Source organism: Parambassis ranga, unplaced genomic scaffold (genome assembly GCF_900634625.1).
Source record: "Parambassis ranga unplaced genomic scaffold, fParRan2.1 scaffold_27_arrow_ctg1, whole genome shotgun sequence".
NCBI classification, from domain to species: Eukaryota; Metazoa; Chordata; class Actinopteri; family Ambassidae; genus Parambassis; species Parambassis ranga.
This window is the reverse complement of record NW_021144800.1, coordinates 1,850,240-1,876,934: the sequence shown is the minus strand read 5'-3', so window position 1 is coordinate 1,876,934 and position 26,695 is coordinate 1,850,240. Positions and strand designations below refer to the sequence as shown.

General features: G+C 43.6%; 5 non-coding genes across 5 annotated transcripts; 2 read left to right on the top strand and 3 right to left on the bottom strand.

Annotated features, from left to right (window-relative positions):
• Positions 1-4,543: 4,543 nt before the first annotated feature.
• Positions 4,544-4,615, bottom strand: trnad-auc (transfer RNA aspartic acid (anticodon AUC)). Its single transcript has one exon. It is a non-coding gene; the product is annotated as a tRNA-Asp (tRNA).
• Positions 4,616-12,946: 8,331 nt separating this feature from the next.
• On the bottom strand, positions 12,947-13,018 carry trnaq-uug (transfer RNA glutamine (anticodon UUG)). Its single transcript has one exon. It is a non-coding gene; the product is annotated as a tRNA-Gln (tRNA).
• A 1,762-nt stretch (positions 13,019-14,780) lies between these two features.
• On the top strand, positions 14,781-14,852 carry trnat-cgu (transfer RNA threonine (anticodon CGU)). Its single transcript has one exon. It is a non-coding gene; the product is annotated as a tRNA-Thr (tRNA).
• Positions 14,853-16,225: 1,373 nt separating this feature from the next.
• On the top strand, positions 16,226-16,297 carry trnap-agg (transfer RNA proline (anticodon AGG)). The gene has a single exon. It is a non-coding gene; the product is annotated as a tRNA-Pro (tRNA).
• Positions 16,298-25,249: 8,952 nt separating this feature from the next.
• trnas-gcu (transfer RNA serine (anticodon GCU)) lies at positions 25,250-25,331 on the bottom strand. Its single transcript has one exon. It is a non-coding gene; the product is annotated as a tRNA-Ser (tRNA).
• Between the last annotated feature and the right edge of the window lie 1,364 nt (positions 25,332-26,695).

The window sequence follows — 26,695 nt, the reverse complement described above, 5'->3', positions numbered from 1 at the left end:
TGTACAGTGTCTGAGTGACACTTCTACTCTTATACTCTGTACTTAACTGCATTTAATGTAACTTGATACCTCTGGCACAGGAATTTCCTTCGGGATTAATAAAGTCTTGTCTTGTCTTATCTTCCAGTTCAGAGTTCAGTAGTTTGATTGAGACAGGCAGGAATGACTTCCTGTGTCTCAGTGGTGCATCATGGGAGTCAGTTTTGTCAGGACCCTCCTGTCACCCACCTCCTGCACTGAGTCCAGAAAAAAGCCAGATCTCTCTGACTATCCTTAACTGTGCTACATTGAATCAATGTGAGAGGTCTGTAAAGTATTTCTGTCTGACCTTTAATGTTTGATCATGTTTGATATTGCTACACTAGCAGAATTGATATTATAATATAGCATTTATTTTCCCAATTTGACTAATAGAATATCTATATTTGTATGTATATATTTGATGATATGAGAACTCTAATTTAGAACTATGTATGATACGATTTGTACTGCATTATTATTAGATAGATGGACTGTGTGCACATTAATTGGTCCTGTGCTGTGTGCAGGCCAGGGTTGATGGCGAGCTAGGATTGAGCTCTGCTTAGGCTCGAAGAATACGATTCAGCTCAACGTCTGGATCTGGCCCAGATCTCTGCTGGTTGGAGGAGTGGTAGGAGGCTCCTGCAGCCCCCTTTATTTTGAACTTTTGTCCCCTCGCTGCGTGTGGCCCCCCCATTGCTGGGTTTGTTAACTGTGTGTCATTTAAATATATATGGTACTTCAGCAAATCATCTCCCTGTCTCTCTTTTACTCACTCCCAGAGCTGCTCCTACACTTCTGAGCCACTAGTCCAGGGGTCGGCAACCTGCGGCTCCGGAGCTGCATGAGGCTCTTTCATCCCTCTGTTGTGGCTCCCAGGCAGCGAGCTCATTTTTGGAAAAAAATAATAATAATATGAATAAATAATGGCCGTTTAATTTAAATGTATTTTATTTTATTCATTTAGTTTTTTCATAGTAATAGTTGTTTCTTTGGAGATTGAGATGCTGTCGTGATTAAAATAAAACTTTTAATATTTTGTCAAAATATGCGTCACGGTCGCGTCCTGTGCGCAGCACCTGTGACACCGGACAAACTGGTGTTCGACAGCCTGCATGCAATGACATTCCCGACACTTATATGAACATGGAAAAGTTTGCATTTGGAGTCCTGTCGATCTTTGGATCCTCATACTTGAGCGAGCTGGTGTTTTCCATCATGAACTACATTAAAAGTAAACATCGCTCCAGCCTCACAGATCAGAGCTCAGTCCTTCGTGAAAATCAAAGCGACGTCTTCCAGCCCTGAAGTGGATACGATACGCTGTGCAGTGAAGTTCCAGAGCAGAACTCACATTAACCAGGTGAAAGAAATAATTTAACAAGCTGTTATTCTGAAAATACATATTTTTATATCGGACCCTGAACTAACGTGCTTCATATTCAGGTTGACTACTGTACTATGACGGCACACTGAAATCAAAATAACATATAAACTGGCATTTTTTGTTCAGATAAATATTATCTATATCTATCTATATTAGGCCTATATATAGATTCATTTTGCCTTTAACTTAGTCAAATAGGTGTAGATTAGTAGTTAGGGGTTTGTGGCTCCGAGTGTGCTTTATTCAGTGGGAAACCGGCCCAAATGGCTCTTTTAATGCTGAAGGTTGCCGACCCCTGCACTAGTCCAACTCAATACTTCCAGATTTGTAGAGTATATCATACACATGCTACACAAATTAATGTGTGAGTAATCCAAGTATTCAGAATATGTTACTTAGACTGAGCAATGTTAAGTTGTAGGGCCTGTAATCTGTATTCAGTAACTGAATACTTTTTTAAAAGTATTCTTCCCAACACTGTTAGTAACATACGACACCAGGAGATGGAAAAAACAGGCATTCACCTGGCAGTCCCCAAACACAGTGGAAATGAAATAAGGAGACAGACACAAAATAATACACTGCAATGGAACTCAGAGGAGGAACTACAGCTGACCTCTTTCTCAATATTCTTCTCTTATGAAACCAAAAGAACGTATCAGGTGGAAGACAAGTTATCTGAGTTTGTGTGAATATCTGTAAAGTGGCCCAATTGCATTTTTATGATGAAATGAACCTTATATTAGTTTACAGCAGCATAAAAAAGAGCTAACTCCTTTAACTTCTCTCATAAATACATCTGCAGTAAACACATGTTCTGTGACAAAACATAAGACAGAAAATACCTGAAAGTCTATACTGACAACAAGCTTTGTAACAACACAATTATCTTCTTCAGAGTTGAATTTATTTCTCCACCTGTCATAGTTTCAGGGACGTCATCCAAGCCACTTGTACATGTGAACTACTATGGATACAGGTCTGTGTTAATAAGCCTCAGCAGAGGAGGCAATCTGAGGGTCGAAGGCATAAGGCTACATAAGGCTTTGTCTCCCATCTCTGACCAACCTTAACTGTCAGTTTCCACAATAGCAGGCGGAACAAGACCATCATTTGTGAGAAACATGCTTATTCATGTCACATCAGTGCCTGAGAACACTGAAAAACAACAACGCTGATATTTTATAAAAGTACAAACAGCTGGTGTGCTGAATGCCAGATGTCCTTGTGTGATGGCAATGGCTTGCTGTATTTGATGCATATATGTGTGTGTCAAGTAAGAGCGTTTACTCAGACACAGAACTAGCTAAAGCCTAAATGTGAGGGCGCCTCATATTGGAAGTGCATATACGAATACAAGATTCTGCCCCGTATCAAGTCTGAGTGAGCATACGATATAGAAGCTAGGGTACCGTTTCATCACAAACCAATGTATATGTCCTGGGCAACAGCATTTATAAAATATGCCTATTGTATTATAATATACAGACGGATTCTTGGAAATGTGTGTGTGAAAGATGATGTCACATTTTTGCGTCATTGCTTTTATTACAGCAGTAGCCCTTACAGGTGCATTATGAGGCACTTGTCTGTTGATGTTGGGAGGACTGTGAACATGACAAATCAATCCATCTCTCATACTATCCAGTATAATTTATGATGTTGAGTGACTGAACAAAGCAGCATCTGCAGGGATTAATGAGGTTTTTCTGATTCTGCACAATATGCGATTATATGCGAATTCTGAATACAAGTTTGATAGAGCAGCATCTAATGAGCGTTTCTAAGAGACAGCAGGGACACATATTGTCTGTTGTTTGTTTGCCTGAACATGGACTAAATAAACCTGCCACGGGTGTGTGTGTCTGGGTGCACGTAGCCACTCCGACACACCCCAGCTGACACATGACCGCACCAGGGGGCTGCTGCTATGACAGATGGCGGTTGTCAGCATTCCTCGTTACTTAGTGGTCTCTATGAATGTGACCTGGATGACATGTAAACATACAGTGTGCTCTTTGTAATCTGTATTCTGGCTCTAAAACAAGTGCCCCTTGTGAGAGTTGAAATCACAATCTTCAGATTATGAGACTGACTCGCTGCCTACTGCACTAACGAGGCTCAGAAAGAGGTGAAACATGGTCTTTTCTCTTTTTCTTCTTTAAATAAAGACATCTACAGTGCTCATGCTGGCTACTGCACCAACAAACATTCTTAATTTAAATCAAATGAGTGTGTTCTATAAAAAGGCTCTAAAGGTAAAACATCTCAGTAATTCTTCCTGTGACACCTTCACTACCAGTGATGGTAAGTGCTCTTGTTTCAAATGTGATGTGCACTGTACCACTGAAGCTCGTCTGTGAAGTGTAGAGCCTCTGTGTGTATGTCACAGTGATGTTAACAGAAGTCAGATAGGTCTGTTAACACATATAAAAACAACATGCTGAACAACAGCATAGATGTGAAGGTGAATATATGTCCCCTCACATGTTCCTCAGTTAAAAGTGTCATTGCATTGGCCCTTTCGAACCCGGGCCTCCCGCGTGGCAGGCGAGAATTCTACCACTGAACCACCAATGCTGTGAAAAGCTGACATCTAGTGGTGCCATCGGAGGTTGCAGCCTCCTCATTCCAAAATCAATCCCTCCTCCACATAAAGTCAAAAGTTATAAATTCGCCTCATTACATGAGCGGTTGTGTGTAATGACGCGGCTCACCAGCAGAGGGCGTGTGACGGAGCAACAAGCAGGAAACTACAGGGGAGAAGAGACACAAGCATCCACAGATCAGAACAGACACTCAGCTCTTCTCTCTGAGACCATGATGATACTGTCACATATCATCACTGCACATGTTTTTGGCTGCACGTCTGGAAATGAGAGGAGACAGAACATTATCATACATGTTGCATAAGTAAAGTCACATGACATGCACCACTGTAAATAAAGGAAATCACATATTTTCAGACTCTTAGAACACAGAGCCCAAGAAATAATATAATCTAAAGCTCACAAGACACAAGACGAACAGAACAGAACAGAACAAATACTTTATTTATCCCAAACTGGGAAATGTTTTCTATTGCAGCAGCAATGTGCAGGGTCAGTATCATCCTATCTGGTGGTAAAAGTCTTTCTCCCCGTCGGGGAATCGAACCCCGGTCTTCCGCGTGATAGGCGGAGATACTATCCACTATACTAACAAGGAATGCTGACAACCACCATCTATCATAGCAGCAGCCACCTGGTGTGGTCATGTGTCAGCTGGGGTGTGACGGAGTGGCTACGTCAGTAACTGTGGGCAGACTGCAGGTGTGTGTGCACCCAGACACACACAGGTCCCAGCTGAGAGCAGCCGGACCTTCCTGTCCTCCTGTCCATCGCTGTCCAAGGTGAACCGACACCACCAGACCACAGGGCCATTATTTATTTAGCAGGAAAGAAGAAGATGCTCTGCAGCATTCAGGTGTTATCAAGACAGCCCCTATAAAGGAGAGGTTCTGCTTCTCAGGAGGGTCACACCCTAATACAACACCACTTCCTGTTATGCAACAAATAGACTTTATGATTCAATGTTGAGCTAATGCCACAGCCACAAAAAGACATTTCTCCAGCCTTACCTAGACATGACCTAGACAGACATTACCTAGACAGCCTTACCTAGACATGGAGGACAGTCTCCTCATGGAGGACAGTGATATGCAAAGTGTCCAGTCTTTGTTGACACAATTAGAAGAAATCTTTGTTCATATCTTTACCAATGTCAAACTAAGAAGAACATGTGCTTTGTGTTGTTCTTCCACCGACTGACATGAAAAATAAGGAGGCACACGTGGCTCGTTGGTCTAGGGGTATGATTCTCGCTTAGGGTGCGAGAGGTGCGGGGTTCAAATCCTGGACGAGCCCTGATGTTTAACTTTATTCCATTGGAGACCAACTCCTTGTTGTTGACTCTTTTCAGTTCCTCTCTAACTACCACACAGCTTTACAAAGCTAACAAAGTTCTATTCAGACTCATCCCAATCCAGAGCAGTTGTTCCACAGTAACACCTGCAGGAGGACGTCATCACCCAGTATGTGACCTGCACTGTGAGCTGTAAGGTCTTATACAGACAGGTGTGTGTCTTTCCTCATCAAGTCCAATCAGTATCATCAAAGACAGCTGGACTCAGATGAAGGTGTAGAACCATCTGAAGGACGATCAGAAGAAATGGACGCACCTGAGTTCAATATATGAGAGTCACAGCAAAGGCTCTGATACTTAGGACCATGTCATATTTCACTTTGTCTTTTTAATACATCTGCAAACATGTCAACAACTCTGTGTGTTTCTGTCAGTATGGGGAGCTGTGTGGACATTAATGAGGAAAAATGAACTTCAATGATTTTAGCAAATGGCTGCAATATAACAAAGTGAAACATTTAAGGGGGTCTGAATACTTCCTGCACCCACTGTACACATAACAAATGAATGTGACTGAAACAACAGCTCTGTGTGTAATATAAATATACAAACTAATGTGATTTGATCAGAATATTTTAAAAGACAGTGATGATCTGTTCTTATTGTCTAAACAGGAACAGTTGAAGCACAGATTGCAGCCCCTGTATCTCAGGCTTCTCAGCTTCTCTTCAGATGTTTGGAACCGCTTGGAATCTGCTGGAACCTCTCATTTAATGACTCACATAGAACTTTTGAACTTTTGACTTTATGTGGAGGAGGGATTGATTTTGGAATGAGGAGGCTGCAACACTTCAGGAATGCTTTTAAGTGACTGACTGGCAGGACATTGATGAGATCACAGAGTGCATGACTGGATACATAAACTTGTGTGTGGACAGTGTTGTTCCAGTTAGGACAGTGAATTGTTACCCCAACAACAAGCCATGGGTGACTAAGGACATTAAAGCCATTTTAAACAGAAAAAAGAAGGCATTCAAAGCGAGTGACAGGCAGGAGGTGAGAGCTACACAGAAGGACCTGAGAATAAAAATCAGGGAGGCCAAGGAGAAGTACAGGAGGAAGCTGGAGTGGAAACTTCAGCAAAACAACACGAGAGAGGTGTGGAGTGGCATGACCATCACTGGTTACAGGTGGAGCAGCAGGGGTGGAGTTAATGGCAGTGTGGAAAGGGCCAATGAGCTGTATCAGTTTTAAAGGTGACCCCGGTTCACCCTGCTAACGACTGCTGGCCCCGCTGGCTGAGAAGCTGACAGCAATGCAGGTGGATGCCCCACTGGTGTCCTGGATGGTGGACTATCTGACTGGCAGACCACAGTGTGTACGCCTACAGAGCTGTATGTCTGACAGACTGATCAGCCACACCAGGGCTCCACAGGGACCTGCCACCTCCAGAAATTCTCTGATGACTCTGCAGTGGTTGGATGTATGTGGATAACTTTGTCACCTGGAGCGAGAGCAACCACATACTGCTCAATGTGACAAAGACAAAGGAACTAGTGGTGGATCTGAGGAGGACAAAGGCTCCAGTGACCCCTACCAGCATCAAAGGGGTCAGTGTGGAGGTGGTGGAGGAGTACAAATACCTGGGAATGTACTTGGACCACAAACTGGAATGGAGTAAGAACGTGGACATTGTTTACAGGAAGGGCCAGAGTCGCCTCTACTTTCTGAGGCAGCTGAGGTCCTTTAACATCTGCAGGACGATGCTGAGGATGTTTTATGAGTCTGTGCGGGCCAGTGCCATCATGTATGCTGTTGTCTGCTGGGGCAGCAGTCTGAGGGTGAGGGACATAAACAGAATCATCAGGAAGGCCGGCCATGTTGTGGGAGAGGACTCTCTGACAAAGGTGTGTCAGAGGAGGATGTTGTCCAAAATAAAGACCATACTGGACTGTCCCTCCCACCCGCTCCACACTGTGCTGACCAGCTACAGGAGCTTGTTCAGCAACAGACTCTGACTCCCACGATGCACCACTGAGAGACACAGGAAGTCATTCCTGCCTGTCTCAGTCAAACTACTGAACTCTGAACTGTGACAGTCACTCAGACACTGTACATTCATACTGGTACATTCATGTCAGGCTCTTTACTGTGTAAAGGTTTTTGTACAATAGTAAATATGTTCTTTAGATACAACTCAGGGATTTAAATGCTGTCTAGGTATTTCAATATTTATTATATATTTCTATTTCATATTTCAATTATCTTTTCTTCTATTTGTCTGTAACAAACAAGAATTTCCCCTCTGGGATAAATAAAGTAATTTCTGATCTGATTCTGTAACCTGCGAATTCACCACTAGATGTCAGCATTGCACAGCATTGGTGGTTCAGTTCAGATTGAGAGAATGCAAAGAGTGTGCAAAGCTGTCATCAAAGCAAAAGCTGGCTGCTTGGAAGAATGTCAAACATCAAACATATTCTGCTTGGTTTAACACTGTTTGTTCACTACATCATTCCACATGTGTTCCTTCATAGCTCTGATGTCTTCAGGATGAATCTACAATGTAGAAAGTCATAAAAACAAAGACAAACCACTGAGTGACTTTTGACTGGTACATTTAAAATGTCATCTTATGTCCTAACCAGCAGGGGGAGCACTGATCATAAACTCTCTGTCTCACATGTTTGTCATGTGTTTTTATGGAAGATGATGCTGACTGTTGTTTTCTTGCTTCTCTCTGTAAACAGCTTGTAAACAGCAGCTTCCCTGAGGGGAAACTCAGCTAATAAATGATGCTGTAACCTCTGGGACTTGATCTGCTGGGTGGGAGTCCACTACATTATCCATCCATCCTCACCCATCCAGCTACACCCTCCCTCCTAAAATGCAGGCTGGAGGATGCTGGCATCGATCCCGCTACCTCTCGCATGCTAAGCGAGCGCTCTACCATTTGAGCTAATCGCTAATAGCCCTTGTACAAAGGGTCAATTGCAAGTCTGAGGGTCCAGGGTTCAAGTCCCTCTTCGGGCAGAACACTTTGTACTCCCTCTTGCTTGTACTCCCCTTCCCTCTCTGTTAATGTGCTTGGACAGAGCTCTGTGAACAGGCAGCCTCTTTGTGTCTTGCCCTCCTCGTGCAAGGTGTCAATGGTCGTCTTTTGGGCAACTGTCAAGTCAGCAGTCTTCCTGTGGTTGTGCAGCCTACAGAACTAGACTGAGACCATTTAAAGGCCTTTGCAGGTGTTTTGAGTTCATTATCTGGTTAGAGTGGCTCCAGGTGTCTTCAATATTGAACCTTTTCACATATTCTCATTTCCTGACATACTGAATGTGGGTTTTCATTGGTTGTCAGTTATAACCATCAAAACTAAAAGAAATAAACACTTGAAAGTAGAATATCATGAAAAGGTTGATTTATTTCAGTAATTAATGACTACAGCTGGACCAATGAACAGACTGTGGACTTCTCCATAGACTGATCTGTGTAGATAGGACACCAGGATTACTGTCCAAACAAAATGTTCCACTGAGATTTGAACTCAGATTGCTGGAGTCAGAGTCCAGAGTGCCTCTCAGTGTGACAGTGGAAAACACGCCTCCCTGCATTACTTGCTGCTGCTTCTTCTTCTTCTTTTAGGTATTTAGCTGGCGGTTGGACTGGACTGGACTTGACATTACTTGCTGCGCATGTACAGAACCGAACAAAACACACGCCCCGAACCAAAACACATTCACCGAACGGTTCTGATTTTTTTCCTGAACAGTCCCATCCCTACTTAGGACCATGTCATATTTCACTTTGTCTTTTTAATACATCTGCAAACATGTCAACAACTCTGTGTGTTTCTGTCAGTATGGGGTGCTGTGTGAACATTAATGAGGAAAAACGAACTTCAATGATTTTAGCAAATCGCTGCAATATAACATTTAAGGGGGTCTGAATACTTCCTGCACCCACTGCACATTTTTCCATCCTTGAGATCGCACGTTTCTCCCTCGTCAACGATCCTGAACTGCTCGACTTCTTCTACATAATAGCTGTCAAGGAAACAATAGCTTAGCATTATACAGTGAGATTGTGTGGATGTGTTATGTTTTTTTGTCATTGTTAAAAATGACTCTAATTTGTATCACATATTTTGTGTGAAACCATATACCTGCCATTGCCAAGAGTCAAGGATGCAGATATGAAGGAGAGCATCAAGTTCTCTCACTATCAGATCACCAATGGGAACCTTGTCCTCCCATAAACTTTAAAAAAAAATCACAAGTACAATAACAATGTCATATATAAATATTTTTTAATTTCACTGCATCAAATTGTTTTTTAAATAACTTCAGACGTAATTAGACATTGAACATTTTTTTTTCTTCTTTTGAAATATTTTTTAACATTTTAAGGGAATCACTGCAGATGACATCATGACGCATTTTGCAGACATGGGCCCCACATTTGGCACAGTGTGCCCCACATTTGGCACAGTGGCTCCACACACGTCTGCGCTGGAAGCACAAAGTGCACTGCTTGCGGCTTTTAGATGGCCCTGGCCCTTCTTTTTCTTCCTCTTCTTCTTCTTCTTTTCCTTCTTCCTTCTTCCTGAAGGACCAGGTTTTCTGGCTGTTCCATGCAGGATCGACAGCCACAAAGAGTACAAAAGCATTGAAGCAAGACATGTCCAGCATGTGATATAAAATGCACATTGGCCCTCTCGGTGTCTTGCGCCGGCACGAGTATGTACCACACATCTGAAAAAGAAATGCTCAGATGGTTTGAATACATTTACACACAACCTTCTTATTATGAAAAAGAGTCTGAAATCTTCCAATAATATGTAAAATATGGAATACAATTGAATAAATAGTATGGCTATGTCAGACAATCACAATAATACATAATAATACTACATACAAATGTATTTACTTAACATGTACATAAGTAAATAACTTGGGTAATAATTGATATGTTGCTTACCTGGTCCAGGTGGTCCACAGCTCCTTTGGCTTTGCTGTAGTCCAGGATGATCTGGGGCTTTAACTTACCAGACTCCTGGAATACTGGCTCCCCGTTTTTTGTACTGCGGAGGACCACATTCTTCGTACATACGACACTGCTGTCCAGTCCTGGGTGAATGCAAAGCAAGAGGACAGCACCTGTCTCTGCTTCACGGTGAGCAGCTGCTGGGGGAGCTCTGGCTTATTTTTTCGCACTGTCCCGACCAGAGCCATCTTGCCCTTTTGGAGCTCTGCAGCCAGGGGGAAAGATGTAAAAAATTGCCCGCAGTCACTGTGTAGCCCTTTTCAGTTAAGATAAGATAAGATAAGATAAAACTTTATTAATCCCGAAGGAAATTCTTAGCTGAAGGACCACCCGCATCCCCTGGTTCTGTTCTCTGGGTGCTGATGCGGCAGACCTCTGTGTACAACTCCAATCTCCATGCATAGGAGGTCTGCACATCACTCAGCACCCAGATTTTTAACCCGTACTTGGCGGGTTTGGAGGGAATGTATTGTTTGAACGAACAGCGGCCCCTGAAAGGGACCAGCTGTTCATTAACACATACATCCCTCGCTGGGTTATACATTTTTGGGATGCAGGTGGTCCATTGGGTCCACAGATCTCGCACAGGAGCCAGCTTGTCTCACCTGTGGCGCTCTGGCCAGGACAGTCGATCATCAAATCACATAGCGAGGTTGATGGAGGAAAACCTTTTTTGGGACATCTTGGCTGCAAAAATGACCCTCCCTGTTGTTTCATCCCAGAGGCTCTTCATGGACTCGTGTCTGGACCGGTACATGCCGCCCAGGATCAGCAGCCCCAGGAATTCACGCAGCTCCTCAAGATCCACATCTCTCCATTGTGGCACTGAATGCCTTCAATGCTTTTGCTTTTGAAAGGTCCACAGCTGCGTGGTAGCGCTGCAGTGTCTCTCTGAGTCTTTCTTTGTGTCTTTGCTTCTTTTTAACGTCCCGGGCAGGAGCAGGTGAGTGATCGCAGTTCCGCCGACGTCACAGGTTGAGGGAAAAAAGGGCAATCGGGCAGTTCAACACAAATTTTAGAATTCAAATGTAAATGTTCAAATGTCTGATCCATCACCAGAACACTGGGAAACACATTTACTACCCTTTGTGTCATCAGGGACAAAAATGTCCGCTTCTAAAAACTGCTCTAAAAACTTAACAGATTCATATTTTTCTGCATAAATATGTGGAACAACTTCAGGACTGCTCAGAACTACCAAACATGAAATCATTGGAGGAGTTTAACGCTTTAAATGCCAGGTAGATTGCATGATGCAAATATTTCATGTAAAAATGCACAAAACAAGTTATTGTACAAGTTGGGAGGCTCAGGCATTATTTTATATCTGTCATGTCAAAGTTTATCCAAAATATTGAGTTGGAGTTATTAGTGTTTGTATTGCAGCAGTTTTAAATGGTGTTTTCCACTTAGGTCCATTAACTCCTATTATAATACTACATTTTAATATCAGAGCCATAACAACATGGAATCATGCATTTCTTAATGTAAGGGTTTCATTTGTGAGGACATGTCAAAGTTCATGATCATAAATTCAGCTTCACATTCTTCATTTCACTGCTTCTAAGACAAAAACATGTTCTGACCTGAAATCACAGTCAGTGATTCAAATGAAAGTGAAACATCATCAACATTTAAAGCACAAAGTTGAAGCTGCTGTCACTTCCACACACTCTGCTTCTACACACAGCACAGACTCACTGAGGAACCAGAACCCAACAAGAACCCAGCATGTAGAGGCTGAGTGAATGTGGTGCTGAAGGTGTGGAGGTGGATCAGTGTGTCAGAGGAGAGTCTGTAGAAGGACAGAGTGCCAGCAGGACAGTCCACATACACTGCTGCTCCGTCAGAGCCAGAGGAGGAGGAGATGAGTGTTTTTTCTGTTATTGTGCCAGACAGAGTAACCACAATCAGAGCAGCTCAGACTCCAGGACTGATTGTTTGCTCCAAACATGCAGTCATCACTGTGTCCTTTCCTTCTGATTCTTCTGTAACTCACTGATATATGAACCCCTCCTGTCCTCTGAAACTGTTGTGTGGTCCCACCACCACCTCTCCTTCAATGGACAGCATCCAAGCACTGGGCTTCATCATCTCACCTGAAATGAGGAGTTTTTTTCAATTTCACATAGATGGCGGAAAGAGTCATCTATGTGAAAAAACCATCAGCTCTCACCTGTTTACAACTCTGTCCTTTCATCCCTTCCTAGCAGGTTTCACCCCCATTTAAACTCTAATGATGGGCTATCAACTAGTCCTGCACAAGTCCCTGGCATAGTTTCTGGCTATACATGTTACACTCTATACAGTGTGTTATACAGCTATAACACACTTACCGTACATTGCAGCAGCTATCCACTGATGTTAGCATTAATGTGCTAGTTAGTGTGTGTGTGTTGACAGTCTGCTATAGTCATCTGGGTGGAAAGACAGCATTTCTCATCATCTATGGAGGCTTGGGATACAGTTACAAAATAAATCTAGTCAATGCATATTCTAATCTAATCTCTAATCCAATTATTTTACACCAACTACTGACTGTTGACTACTATGACTACTGTTAGATTAGGACACCAGTATTACCATCCAAACAAAAGGTTCCACTGAGATTTGAACTCAGATCGCTGGAGTCAAAGTCCAGAGTGCTAACCATTACACCATGGAACCTGCTTCACATGGATCTTCTTCTCCTCTTCTACCCGGCGAGACTGTCCTCCATGAGGAGACTGTCCTCCATGTCTAGATAAGGCTTGTCCTGTCCTGTGATTTTTGTGACTTTTTATTCCCTGAACACCCTGCTTTGCTATCCTTGGGATAATTTTTTGACATGGAGCTAATAAATTGGTCGCTCAGTGCATTGGACAACATTTTCTCACAAAGAAAGACATCACCGGGAGAACCCCTCTGCCCTGAAGGGACCCTAGAAGATGTGGAGGATCTATTCATCTATTGGACATTGGTAGTAGGCATACTTCTGAATTGCGTGGGACTCAGATCTCATTCCAGGGGGCGCTGCTGAGCCATGTGGCCACGCCCACATATGACGATTTGGGGGTTTTAAAAGGTGCACAGGGGCTGATGTCATGATAGAGTAAGAGGCAGGTAGGATGAACAAATCAAGAAACACAGCAGCTTTCTCTATGGTGGCGAAGGGTCAACTTCATGACGTTGCCCCGCCCACACGGTGTAACATGCATTTATGCTTGCATTTCAGAATCAGAATCAGAAATACTTTATTGATCCCAGGGGGAAATTGCTTTCATTCCAGGTGCTCCATGTATACTCAAAAAACAGGTTAGAAATATAAAAAAAGGTAAAGTAGTAAGCGTAAACTAAAAATAAAACCTAATAAATTCTAAACATTAATAAACATTCAGTTTAAATCCAGGCTCTCGCACGTTTCGTGCTTGGGCCCTAATAAAGTAAAATAAAATCTTAATCACAGCTTCCTTAATACGAGCTGAACTTCATAGCTATAGCTTCATAGCTGTAGTTTCAGCAGCCAGTTTAATACCGTTCATGTCTACATTTGATATAACAGACATGATGACCATCCTTTAATGCTTTTGTTGCTTTATTACTTGAACTTTTGTCGCTGAGCTCCGATGCTTTTTGATGAAGCATTTTAGCAACAGACTGTTGCACTGTGTCCGTCTTTATTGTGATGACAGCTCCTATTTCTTCACACTTTAGATGTTCCTAAAAGTAGAGTGTGCATCACACACTGTACAGTATTTATCAAGTATTATTGTTCCTCCAGTGCACCATTTCTTCTGTATAATTATTATTAGCAGTTATTACTGAAGATCGATGCCCCTACAAATATTCAAACTTACTGTAAATTCAGTTGTAGGCTGATTCATCACTGTCATTTCTCCATTGTTGTTGATGGATAACCAACTTTAGATATTTTTAATGAACAATAAATGCCCTGAAGCTCTGAAGTGTATTGTTTTTACACTGCACACCTGGTTTGGATCTTACAATGGTAACCTAAACATCACAGGAACTATACAAGAACAACCTCATGGAGGCTTCAGTGGTGTTTGTAATAAAACACTATCCTTCTTTTTTCACAAACAGTACAATACAGCACATGTGACTCCACAATGAGCAAAGCAGAGACCGCAGACCACGTAACATGGCGTTACTATGCTGGAAAAAACGTGTCTGCCTGTGAGCTTCTGTTATGTACTGTAGCATCCTAACTTCCATCCTTACAAACCACCTGTCCTCTGTGTCCTGTTAGCCATGATCATGCTGAGACAGAATAATGCTGGAAAAAGCTCCCAGCTGTTAGACCTGAAGGTAAAGCTGCATGCTGTTGTGGTTTCTTTGAGTGTAGGATCACAAGACTTCTGCTGTTTTATGTTGTGTGTATTGATCACGATCAGTGATCAATTCAGAAGTTAAAAGAAAAAGCCGTGGTGGCGTGGTGGCCAAGTGGTAAGGCGTTGGTCTCGTAAACCAAAGATCATGGGTTCAATTCCCATCCATGCCTTCAAAGATCTGTAGGAGGTTCCTTTTAAAGAAAGACAAAACCCATTGAGAGTAAAAACTATAGACAGAGCTTCCGTGATGTCACCCATTTGTTTCTGAAGAGCCGTTCTGAGGCTCGTGGGAGCCGCCATGTTGGAAGCATCACGTCCGCCAAAAACTCCAAATACGTACAAAGAGGGGGAGCACGAGTGGAGTTTGGGGGCGGGCGATCATGAAAGCAGGAAACTCGCATTGTTATATGTCAGCCTTCTGCTGCTCAAGTGGCAACGCCTATAATTATGCAGAATTTTAAGTCCGAATATAATTAAAACGAGTAAGTTATATAAAAAAAATCCCCCCCATACAATTGACACTAGAAGAGAACCTATCATCTGAGACCAGAATGTTTTTTTGTACCAGGCTGTAAACATGTTCATTCCTGCTGTGAAGTCAGACATTTTAACATGGGAGTCTATGGGAAATGACTCGCTTTTGGAGCCAGCCCCCAGTGGTTGCGGCATGAATTACAAGTTTTGACACTTACGCATGGGCTTCAAGTTTGAACCCCGAAGGTTGCCGTCTGACAACACCACACAAAACAAAGATGTGTTAAACTGTGTGATCGTTGGCTGGAAGCACTGCTTCATGAACCTGTGTTTACTGTTCATTAAGCTTAGAGAAGTTTCAGGAGTATGTTTGAGGAGTAAACTGATTCAAGTCCTCACAACAAGTGTATTTCACTGCACAAACACACACTCAGCTGATGTGTCCCAGGAAATGTCTTTTTGTCTGACGTATTAGAAGATTCTAGATTCTAGATTCAACAACTAGACAATTATCCCCTGCTGAGACCCCCACAGGGTTTCTGTGGCTGTATCTCCCTCATTCTTCATCCTATGTGGATGAAACCTTACAGTCATGCTGAACATTTGACTCACAGCTGATATGCTGAAATGCTACAGACACTGCGCCACCTACTGGCCAGAGGACCTGTCTTTTGTTTAGGGGCCTTAAACAATTTCCCTCTGGGATTACTAAAGTACCTAAAATAAAAAAAAAATGTAAAAAAATTTCCCAGAATGCGTAATTTAATCCAAGTCTTCAAAATGGTGGAACAAACATTTCACACATTTCATTTCAGATCCTTTATTGTTCTGGAAAGAAAACCAAAACAAAGTCCTGACGTCCCATTACAAATATCATGGCAGCTGTTCATCCCTCTCCTGACGGTTCTCTTCCACCTCCAGCTTGTCCACACTTTCCGAGCTTTCCGAGCACATGTGACACGCGTGGTAGATAGGTCGCTAATTCCAGACAGCTATAGCGCACAGTAGTCTTTTATTCATTTACATTTCAGTTTCAGCTGCTGACACATGAAGATCAGAGGGCACACATGGCTCGTTGGTCTAGGGGTATGATTCTCGCTTAGGGTGCGAGAGGTCCCGGGTTCAAATCCCGGACGAGCCCTGATGTGTAACTATTTCATTGGAGACAACTCCTTGTTGTTGACTCTTTTCAGTTCCTCTCTAACTACCACACAGCTTTACAAAGCTAACAAAGTTCTATTCAGACTCATCCCAATCCAGAGCAGTTGTTCCACAGTAACACCTGCAGGAGGACGTCATCACCCAGTATGTGACCTGCACTGTGAGCTGTAAGGTCTTATACAGACAGGTGTGTGTCTTTCCTCATCAAGTCCAATCAGTATCATCAAAGACAGCTGGACTCCACCACTAGATGTCAGCATTGCACAGCATTGGTGGCTCAGTTCAGATTGAGAGAATGCAAAGAGTGTGCAAAGCTGTCATCAAAGCAAAAGCTGGCTGCTTGGAAGAATGTCAAACATCAAACATATTCTGCTTGGTTTAACACTGTTTGTTCACTACATCATTCCACATGTGTTCCTTCATAGCTCTGATGTCTTCAGGATGAATCTACAATGTAGAAAGTCATAAAAACAAAGACAAACCACTGAGTGACTTTTGACTGGTACATTTAAAATGTCATCATATGTCCTAACCAGCAGGGGGAGCACTGATCATAAACTCTCTGTCTCACCTGTTATTGTCATGTGTTTTTATGGAAGATGATGCTGACTGTTGTTTTCTTGCTTCTCTCTGTAAACAGCTTGTAAACAGCAGCTTCCCTGAGGGGAAACTCAGTTAATAAATGATGCTGTAACCTCTGGGACTTGATCTGCTGGGTGGGAGTCCACTACATTATCCATCCATCCTCATCCATCCAGCTACACTCTCCCTCCTAAAATGCAGGCTGGAGGATGCGGGCATCGATCCTGCTACCTCTCACTTGCGCTTACTGCATCGCGCTAGTCGAGCCAAAGTAAGCCCAAAGTAAGCCCACATTAGCCAATCACGTTCCTTTCCCTGGGCTTACTTTTGACCAATCACGTTCCTTTCCCTGGGCTTACTTTTGACCAACCAATCGCGTTCCTTCACTGTGGCTTACTGACCCTTCCTCGTGAAAACGGTAAGATGAAGTTTACTTCACCTTATTTAATTTACTATAAATCAGCCATTGTCTGTTCAGATACAGTCTGTATCTTAAGAAAACAAAACAGGCAGACATAGCGATATAGCGATTGGACATTATATAGCACACGTTTTCTTCGACGTACCCGTCAACCTGTAAATACCGACCAAAAAATGTCACTACCATTGATCGCTATCGCTATCATGGCCACCCGCTAACAGGCTATACGTGCAATTGATTCTCTGTAAACTGGTAGATATTGCTCTATTGTTCGTTTTATGTAATGTACACATAACATACTAATATGCATGTAATACCTTGTAATGGTGTAAACCGCTTTTTGTAGATGTAAAGTAGCCTACATGTAGGCTAATCCAGGAGGTCATTCACTATCTCTATAAACTATAAACGTAGGATATTGATCAGTTCAGAAATTCCAGTTTTAACATTAATATAATAAATCAAAATAGAATACTTTTTACTCTTACAAATTAAGTTATGTTATGATGTTAAAATGGTTTGTTTTCAGGTGGGTGTTTTATTACAATCCCTCCCCTTTAACAACTTACCTCTACAAATATTTAAATAAAGGTACAATACAATAGCTCAATGAAAATAACATGGTTTTGCTTTGTAGGAGACACAGTAGTACACATTATCATAGTAATGTGAATTACTTTATCAATCCCTGTGGGGAAATGAAGTAGCTTGTTAAATGATCACACTCTAAAAGTACAGGTATCTTTCAGCGGTAATAGTGTTGTTCTGATTTTCATTTCAGAAAATGTATGCTTATCCGGTTTTTAAGCGGCAGTCGGCTACATCACAGCGTCTCCTCATGGCGCCATCAGAGGAGGCGCTGCAAACGCAAAATGTGGAATCTGGAAGGGCCAAACCTGAAGAGGAAGTGCTGGCGGAGGCCAGAACGTTTGTGAGTGTAAACGGTGGAGACCCCAGTGACCAGTTTTTGGTGCTTGCTCACTGCAAGCTCCAGTTTGGGAAGTACCAGGGCCAGAGATTTAGATGGCTCCTGGAAAACTCTCTGGGGTATGCATTGTATTTGATGGACAGCATATCTAAAGAGACGGTGCAGGCAAACCCCCTGTCACAAAATAAGCAGCTGTTCATTCAGTACACATCTCTTATTAGAGAGATGGCAGAGGAACTGGAGAAGTTTAAAAGAAAGCAGCAATCTCAAGCAGAAGCCCGGGAAACTGGAGACCAGGGATGTTTGATGGTAGAGTTTGGAGACTTCAAGGGCCGGTCCATGAAGGACGTCTATGAAGACCAGAGCAAGGAGGCCCAGGCTCTCATCAAGTACCTGATCAAGGCAGATGCCAGGCCCAAAACCAACATGGCTATTTTCAAGACATACGTCTTGAAAAGAAGGGCTTCTGCTGGAGCATGTCAGCCTGCACCTACACCTGCAGCCTCCAGTGCCTCTGCACCTACACCTGCAGCCTCCAGTGCCTCTGCACCTACACCTGCAGCCTCCAGTGCCTCTGCACCTACCCCTGCAGCCTCCAGTGCCTCTGCACCTACCCCTGCAGCCTCCCACATGTCTGCTCCTTCACCTGCTGCCATCCAAACTGGTGTGTGGAAGACTGGCACTGTGAAAGCACTGTTGGCGCGTGGCAAACATTTGTCTCCTTCACAGCTGGCTAAAAAACTGATGTCACCAGTTAAACCCTGTGAGTGTAACTGCGTAACATGTACTGTATATGTATTCAGTTATCATTATGACAGACTACACAGACTTATCCACTTGCTGTTTCCAGCCCCGATACCGCAGTGCACTCTGCCAACAGAACCCCAGCCAAACATTTGGCACAAAGGCAGCTCTTCCCTACTGGTGAGTAACATCGTACATTGTTTGTCCTTGTGTCTTGTCAACAGTAATAATTTTATTAACCTATTAATAAATGCTAATAACATTTTTTATTTGTGCTGCAGGCACTTCTGTTGCCCCTTCTGGAGCGGGTGACTTTGCTGAAGACGATGATGAGGAGCTGGTATCTGCAGTGTCACAATATGAAGCACAGCAGAATACAGGTGTGGCATACGACACAAATGCAAATATTATGAAAATGTTTAGTGAAAACACACTGTGAAGTATTATTTTTGAGGAATAAAAAATCACTGTTTTTTCAAATATTTTTGTTTACAGTACAGGATTATGTCGCATCAAGCTTCAAGCGGGATGCATTCTTTGAGTGCACCTCTTCAAAACCTCAAGGGTATCCAAAGGTGTTGGTGTTTTCATTTGTGTTTCCCGTTGAGAAACAATCATTGGATAACATTTTCACTAACATCACTTGCTTTTCTCACTCACTATCTGTCTAATCCCCTGAACAGGACGGAGGAGATTCATTGTTTTAATGATCACAGTAACTGTTTTTCATCACTGCAACTTTGTGCACGCTTCATGTCTGTGGGCATCACTACTTTATACTAAATTCATCACAACTTATTTTCTTTGCTCTATTCCATCTAATCCTTTTCAAATATAGCTCTGGAAAAAATAAGAAACCACAGCGGTCTCTTATTTTTCATGTCTAACTATTAATTATAATCATAATCTATTAATGCTTGTCCAAATGTATGCTGTGCAGGCAGATTGTGGACTGCGATCAAATGCAACAGTCATCCTTATATTATTTTTTTCTGCATTTCTCCTTCAAAAGCTCCAGCCATTGCTCATTCAGAGGCCTGTGCTGGTCCGCCTCTAGTGGTAAAAATACCAGACCCTCCACATCATCAGCCACCTACTGAGCTCCCTCGTCACTGGAAGGATCAGCTTCCACCTTTCCAGCAGGAGTGGATCCGTAAGACCCTCTTCAAGGCCAACCTACACACTGGCAAGCCAGAGCTAGTGCCCCAGCTGAAGCTTTGGTGGCATCCTCCTCAGCCCCCTCTCATTCACAGTCAGCTGCCCGCCTCACCTGACCTCTTCTTCTGTCGGCCCCTTTTTTTATGGATGCCGCTGAAGATGTGGCAGTTCCCTCTTGTCTGTGTTCGCCCAGACTGTGGTAAACACAGACTAACAGCGGCAGGACTGTGTCGTACTGTGCGCAAGGTCTTAGACATCGACGGGTGGTATGACCTTGCAACAGAGTACTTGGAGTGCAAACGCTGCACAAAAAAGTATCCAGCCTGGTCCGAAGACATCTTAGGACAACTGGAAATGGGCCACCGCAGTCAGTTTCCTGCTTTATTGACATACAGGTAAGTCATAATTAAGATCAAACATTATTAGGTGCTTTGATTTGTGTTATTGTTTAACCAAAAACTGCATTTGTGTTATTACACTGGTCTTTCATTAGATACTCATGTGACAACCGGGTGGTGAGGATGATGAGGGAGAGGACATTGGGCAACAGTGTGACTCAGCTTCACAAGAAGTTGATGGAGCAACATGGTGAGGCATGGACGCAGCGTGTACTGCAGTACCTCACTGCCTGTGAGCCATTTACAAAGTCCTCCCTTGTGCAGCCTCCTGTGTTCCTTGAGCCTCCTCCCTTACCTGCCATACCTAAACCTAAGTGGCTGTTAGCTGTATACTCCAGGGATGTTCTGGGGCGACTGCATGAGGTCAAGGCCAAAATTACATCTGTCTTTGTCTTTCAGCTGGCCTGATGAAGCGCTATCGGGAGGCAGGACAGATGCCCCCAAAAGTGATGTATGTGGACAGAGACTGCTGCAGTCAGCATGGCCAGTCTCGTGTTAAGGCCATGTTTTCAGAGTGGGATGACCTCGAAGTGCGCCTTGACATCTGGCATTTTATGCGCCGATTTGCTGCAGGTGTCACAACAGAGGCTCATCCACTCTATGGAGTCTTCATGGCACGTCTGTCCACGTGCATCTTTGAATGGGATCCAGAGGATGTCGCTGCTCTTCGCCGTGCAAAGGAGGGGGAGCTAGCAGCAAAGAAGACCGGCCACCTCTCAGAAAAGGCACTCAGTGCTCGCATTACCCGGAGGGAGTTGGCACTGCACTGCCGCAGGAGGACCAGAGGGATGGAGGAGACCACCAGCCTGATTGGATCACTGATTGATCACTTTGACAGTGTGGATGGGAAGGACACTCTGGGAGTTCCTCTACTGGACCATGATCGGATCCAGCAAATATGGAAAGAACAGCAGAAACATGTACTGTGTATCCAAGACCCAGAGAACTTCCCACTCTACATTAAGAAGGGGACACTGAAGAAAGGTGGTGTGGAGCTGTGCTGCTACAGGTGTGCCCGTGGCTCTACCTCCCTGGAGTCTTTCCACCTCCACTTGAACCGCTTCATCCCAGGTATCCCATATGGATTACAGTGTCTCTTTAAGTATTATAAGCACTGTAACTGTTTCCATTACTTTAAAGTAATGTCACATTCTACAGTAATATTACAGTCCTTTTCTGATGTCAGAACAGATCTTATCTCACAAGAAACTAATTTAATTACTTTTCCTCATTAATTCTGGTTATAATGATGATTTTTCATGTATTTACATAACTCTATTGCATGTAACCTCATAGTAACTCAAATGTAGCACATATCTTGCGTGTGTGTGACCCTTTTTCCTATTTTATTTAACCTTTAGGAACCAGTGCCAGTGATGCACATTTTCAGGCCTATCTCCTTGAAGGCTTGATGCGATGGAATGAAGATCGGATGGAAGAGGCTGTAAAAGGAGCCTCTTCCATCCGATCATATGGCAGTGCCCTTGCGAGAGGCTGTGGACCAGCTCAGCCGAGTTGTGTTTGGGAAGCCCTGGGATGAGCGCTACCACCCTCCTGGAGTATACACAGGCAAGAAATACTCATTTAACACCAATATAAATCATTTATTCATCAATCCACATTTTTGTATTTTGAAACATTATCTGTATAACCTTTTATGTTCTGGACAAAATATTAAGAACACTTTCTTTTTTGTTTTTTTCTTGTAGGTGAATTGCTGGGGGTGGAGTATCTGTACAGCCAGACAGGCAAAACATTGACTCCAGTGCTCCAGAACCCTGAAGAGGAGGACAGGTTGGTGGAGCAAATAAATGACGAGGACCTGCAAGATGAGGGATTTCAGGAGGAGATCATGGAGGACATCACAGTGTCAGTGCTCTGTGAGGATGACCCCTGCCATGATCTTCAAAAGAGCCCCCCATCTTTGACAACCAGTCCTCAGGCCTCTGCTCCACCCCACCCATCCACGTCCAGTGATGGAGAAGGACAGCATCCTGCCTCTGCCTCCTTAGTGCTGTCACAGCCGTCTGACATCTCTCAGGCTGCACTGGATCCTGGAAGCAGTCCATCCAACGAGCCTCAGGTAAGACATTTTAATGGCCTTTTAACTTTTGGTCAGCTTTTATTGCACATATATTAACATTAATCTGCATTTACTAGGGAGCAGTTATTGGCCCTGATGGTGTCACTGGGTGGGACAAGGTCCAGGAACTGGCTGGTTACCTTGTGGGTCTTCGTGAGGCTTCTTACCTCACTGAGGTGACAGAGGCCTTCCGGCTGTGGGCAGCGCTCCCTGATGGTGACAAACAATGGGTTAACTACCAGCCTCGACATCAGCCTCGACTGACACACGGCCGCTTTAAGGCACCAAAGCGATCTGGAGTCACCCCGGGTGTGGAGAGTGTAAAACGGTGTTTGATTGGCCATCCTGGGGGGCCAGCTCAGTGGCCTAGTACCAGCCGCTTGAGGCCATATGTGTAAAGCTGTGCGCTTTACACAGGTCAACAACCAAGAAGGCTGGAGTGAGCAACCCCAGGTGGTCTAAAATCCTCACCGATTACCACCACATCCGAGATTTGGTGCTTAACAGCACCAGGCTGATGGAGGAAACCACGATCCAGCTCTTTGAGCTAAACCAGCGGACACTCATTCAGTGGTAGGCAGGGTACACTATTTGCCTCAAATGAAGTAAATACTTCTAAACACATATAATACAAATGATGTATTTTCAGGTTTCAACGGCGGCAGAAGAATCAGGAATTGAGTGTCCTTAATCAGGGACCGGCTCCATCTGCCTCAATTCCTGTGGCTCAAACCCGGCTTACTGCTCCGAGGGAACCACTGGATGAAGCACCAGTCATATCAGGCCCAAGACACACATTTGTACTTCCACCAAATCAGGAAGGACAGGCTCCTCCTCTGCGGCCTGGTCACCGGCGCATCAGGGAGCGCCCCATCACACCTGCGCCCACAGTACCTGGTCCCACAGCATCAGAAACTGCACAGCCTGTTTCAGCAGCTGGGTTAGGCATGTTAGTTCTGAACCCAAACATGACTGTGCCAGTGGTGATGGCAGCTTCTGGTACTGCAGCATCCGGTGCAGGCACAGCTCCACTTCTTCCTGCGTCTGCTGCTCCTCTTCCTACTGTGTCCCGTTTCACTCAGAGGAACAGGCGGCGGCGGGCTCTGGAGGAGGAGAGTGGAGTCCAAAAAAGGAAGTATGTGAGAAGGGTTACCTTCAACACATGCAGCAAATGTGGGCATCCTAAAACAGCAGAGTTTGGCCACAGTAGATATGGTAATGCCACATTTTGCTCGCGTTCATCCAGTGGAATGTCTCTGGATGAGTGGCTGCGCCAGCAAAAACATCCACAGTAAACACTGTACAATGTTTGGCCTGTATATATTGTATATAAGCAATTTTCTTATGTTTAAATCAACAAGCCTGTCTGTCTTTATGCAGTGCTGTTGAATTTTATTGTATAATTGTACATTGTGTAATATTTGACCTAATATTTGACCTGTATATGTTGTATATATTTTCACATGGGTGAATGGGCTGAATAGTATTTTATAGTCCTGTATGCAGTGTGTGTGTGTGTGTGTGTATTCACTTGTATTTGTTTTATATTGGTTCTGATAAATCATATAAACATTTAAGATTCACTCTGATCTTCATCAAAGAAGCTCCCACACAAAAACACGTTGACTGCTCATTGTTCATATTATTAAACCATAAACAGGTAAACATCACAAGTCATTGGACGGGGCATATAAACTAAAAAACATCTGTTGATATTGTAATATATTTAAACATATCTAAACTAAGCTAAATCAATCATTAATTATTTTACGCACATTGTGGGATTTAAACACTCCAACAACTCTATACATTGTCGCACAGACTACGGGTTCGAGTCCAGCCCATGGCAGATGATTTGTTTCATATTTCACTTAAACTCCTTTATAATGAACAGGAATATTGCCTCAATACCGCTACACGAGACGTTTGTCCGCACACAGCGGGGCTCCACATTTTTCTCAACTTTTTCCCTTGCGTGCGACAGCGAGAAAATCGGACCCCTTCTTATGCTAAGCGAGCGCTCTACCATTTGAGCTAATCCCCCTTGTATAAAGGGTTAATCGCAAGTCAATCAGGACTCACTACTCCACATGAAGTGTACTAGTGAAGTATTGGAAGCATCAGACTTTTAATCTGAGGGTCCAGGGTTCAAGTCCCTGTTTGGGCAGAACACTTTGTACTCCCTCTTGCTTGTACTCCCCTTCCCTCTCTGTTAATGTGCTTGGACAGAGCTCTGTGAACAGCCAGCCTCTTTGTGTCTTGCCCTCCTTGTGCAAGGTGTCAATGGTCGTCTTTTGGGCAACTGTCAAGTCAGCAGTCTTCCCGTGGTTGTGCAGCCTACAGATCTAGACTGAGACCATTTAAAGGCCTTTGCAGGTGTTTTGAGTTCATTATTTGGTTAGAGTGGCTCCAGGTGTCTTCAATATTGAACCTTTTCACATATTCTCATTTCCTGACCTACTGAATGTGGGTTTTCCATTAATGACTACAGCTGGACCAATGCACAGACTGTGGACTTCTCCATAGACAGGAGACCAGTATTACTGTCTTAAGTTGGAATGTTTATGACACCATCAACTGATGATCCTGTGTCAGGACGTTGACCTTAAAATATGAAACGACGAGGATGGGATTCGAACCCACGCGTGCAGAGCACAATGGATTAGCAGTCCATCGCCTTAACCACTCGGCCACCTCGTCTGTCTGATTAACATGTGTTCACGGCTTCGAGCGAAAATACGCTGCAAAACTTGAAAGAGGTCACAGCTTTTGCCTTAAACATAAGCATCTTGACAAGCATTGAAGGCCAGTTTTTGGAGTAGTTGTTTGGTTTCTCCATTGTACAGAACAGAGCATGCCTCACTGCACTGGACTGCATATATCCAGGGGTGGACTGCATGTGTCCAGGGGTGGACTGCATGTGTCCAGGGGTGGACTGCAAATATCCAAGGGTGGCAGTAACTGATTACAAATACTCAAGTTAGTGTAATTAAGTAGTTTTTCTGGGTACTTGTACTTTATTTTTAAGCCAGTACTTTTACTTGTACTTAAGTACAAATGTAACAAAATAATGTACTTTTACTATTTACTTACTGTCAGCCATTTTGTCTCCGTTAAAACAGTGGGTGTTGTGGCTAACAAAATCTAAACCTGTAGATAATTAGCTGCCCCTTTGTAATAATAGTGACACTTTTTCTGCTAATTGCATTATGTAATTGTTGATCACAATGAGAGGTTAACAGGAGTACAGGATTACTAATGAATTTTGAGTTCATTCGGATTTACAGCTTATCATTCTGCACCAGATGAAGCACATGATCTGAATCAGGTTGTGTCAGAGAAAGGCTGAAACCCTGCAGCACCTGTTTCTGACTGCTCTGAGCACGCTGCCTTCTTCTCCAGTCTGCTCTCCAGTGATGTTGCTCCTTCTTCTTTCCCTCTGATTGAGCTCTGTGCTGCAGCCATTGCGACAGCCATCGCACCTCAGAGTGATCCAGCAGTGCCTCATGTTCAGCAGCATACAGTGAGCAGCTTTAATCTCTGGATTGACAGACTTTATCTGCGCAATAACTTGCAGAACAGAAAGTCTTCCAAAATATCTCCTTTCCAGGGATAGCACACCAAAACTATCAACTGAGCAGCACTGGAGATGCTCTGCTCTGTCGATTCATCCAACTGAAAGGAACATTTCTTACATGATCGCAGTCTATCCAGCAGCTGTGCCTGAATGTCAGCTGAGAGATCTTCTGTTCTCCTCCTCACCATGTCATTTGAAAAAGGTACAACTTTCAGTTTATTAGCTGCCTCTGTGCCAAGCAAAAGCTCACACCAGTCAGATCTCTGTCCACCTGTACAGTCACAAAGCCGGGGGCAGTGACGCTGTTTTCCGGGATGTCTGAGTGCAGTCCTTTTTTTCTAGCTCTCAGGACAGGAGCTGTATCCACCCTGAAGGACGGCGCCACAGGAAGTTAAAAGGCACTTTGACTCTGGTGGGACTCAAACCCACAACCTTTGAATCACTTCTCCTGTGTTAATCTAGAAGTCCAATGCGCTATCCATTGCCA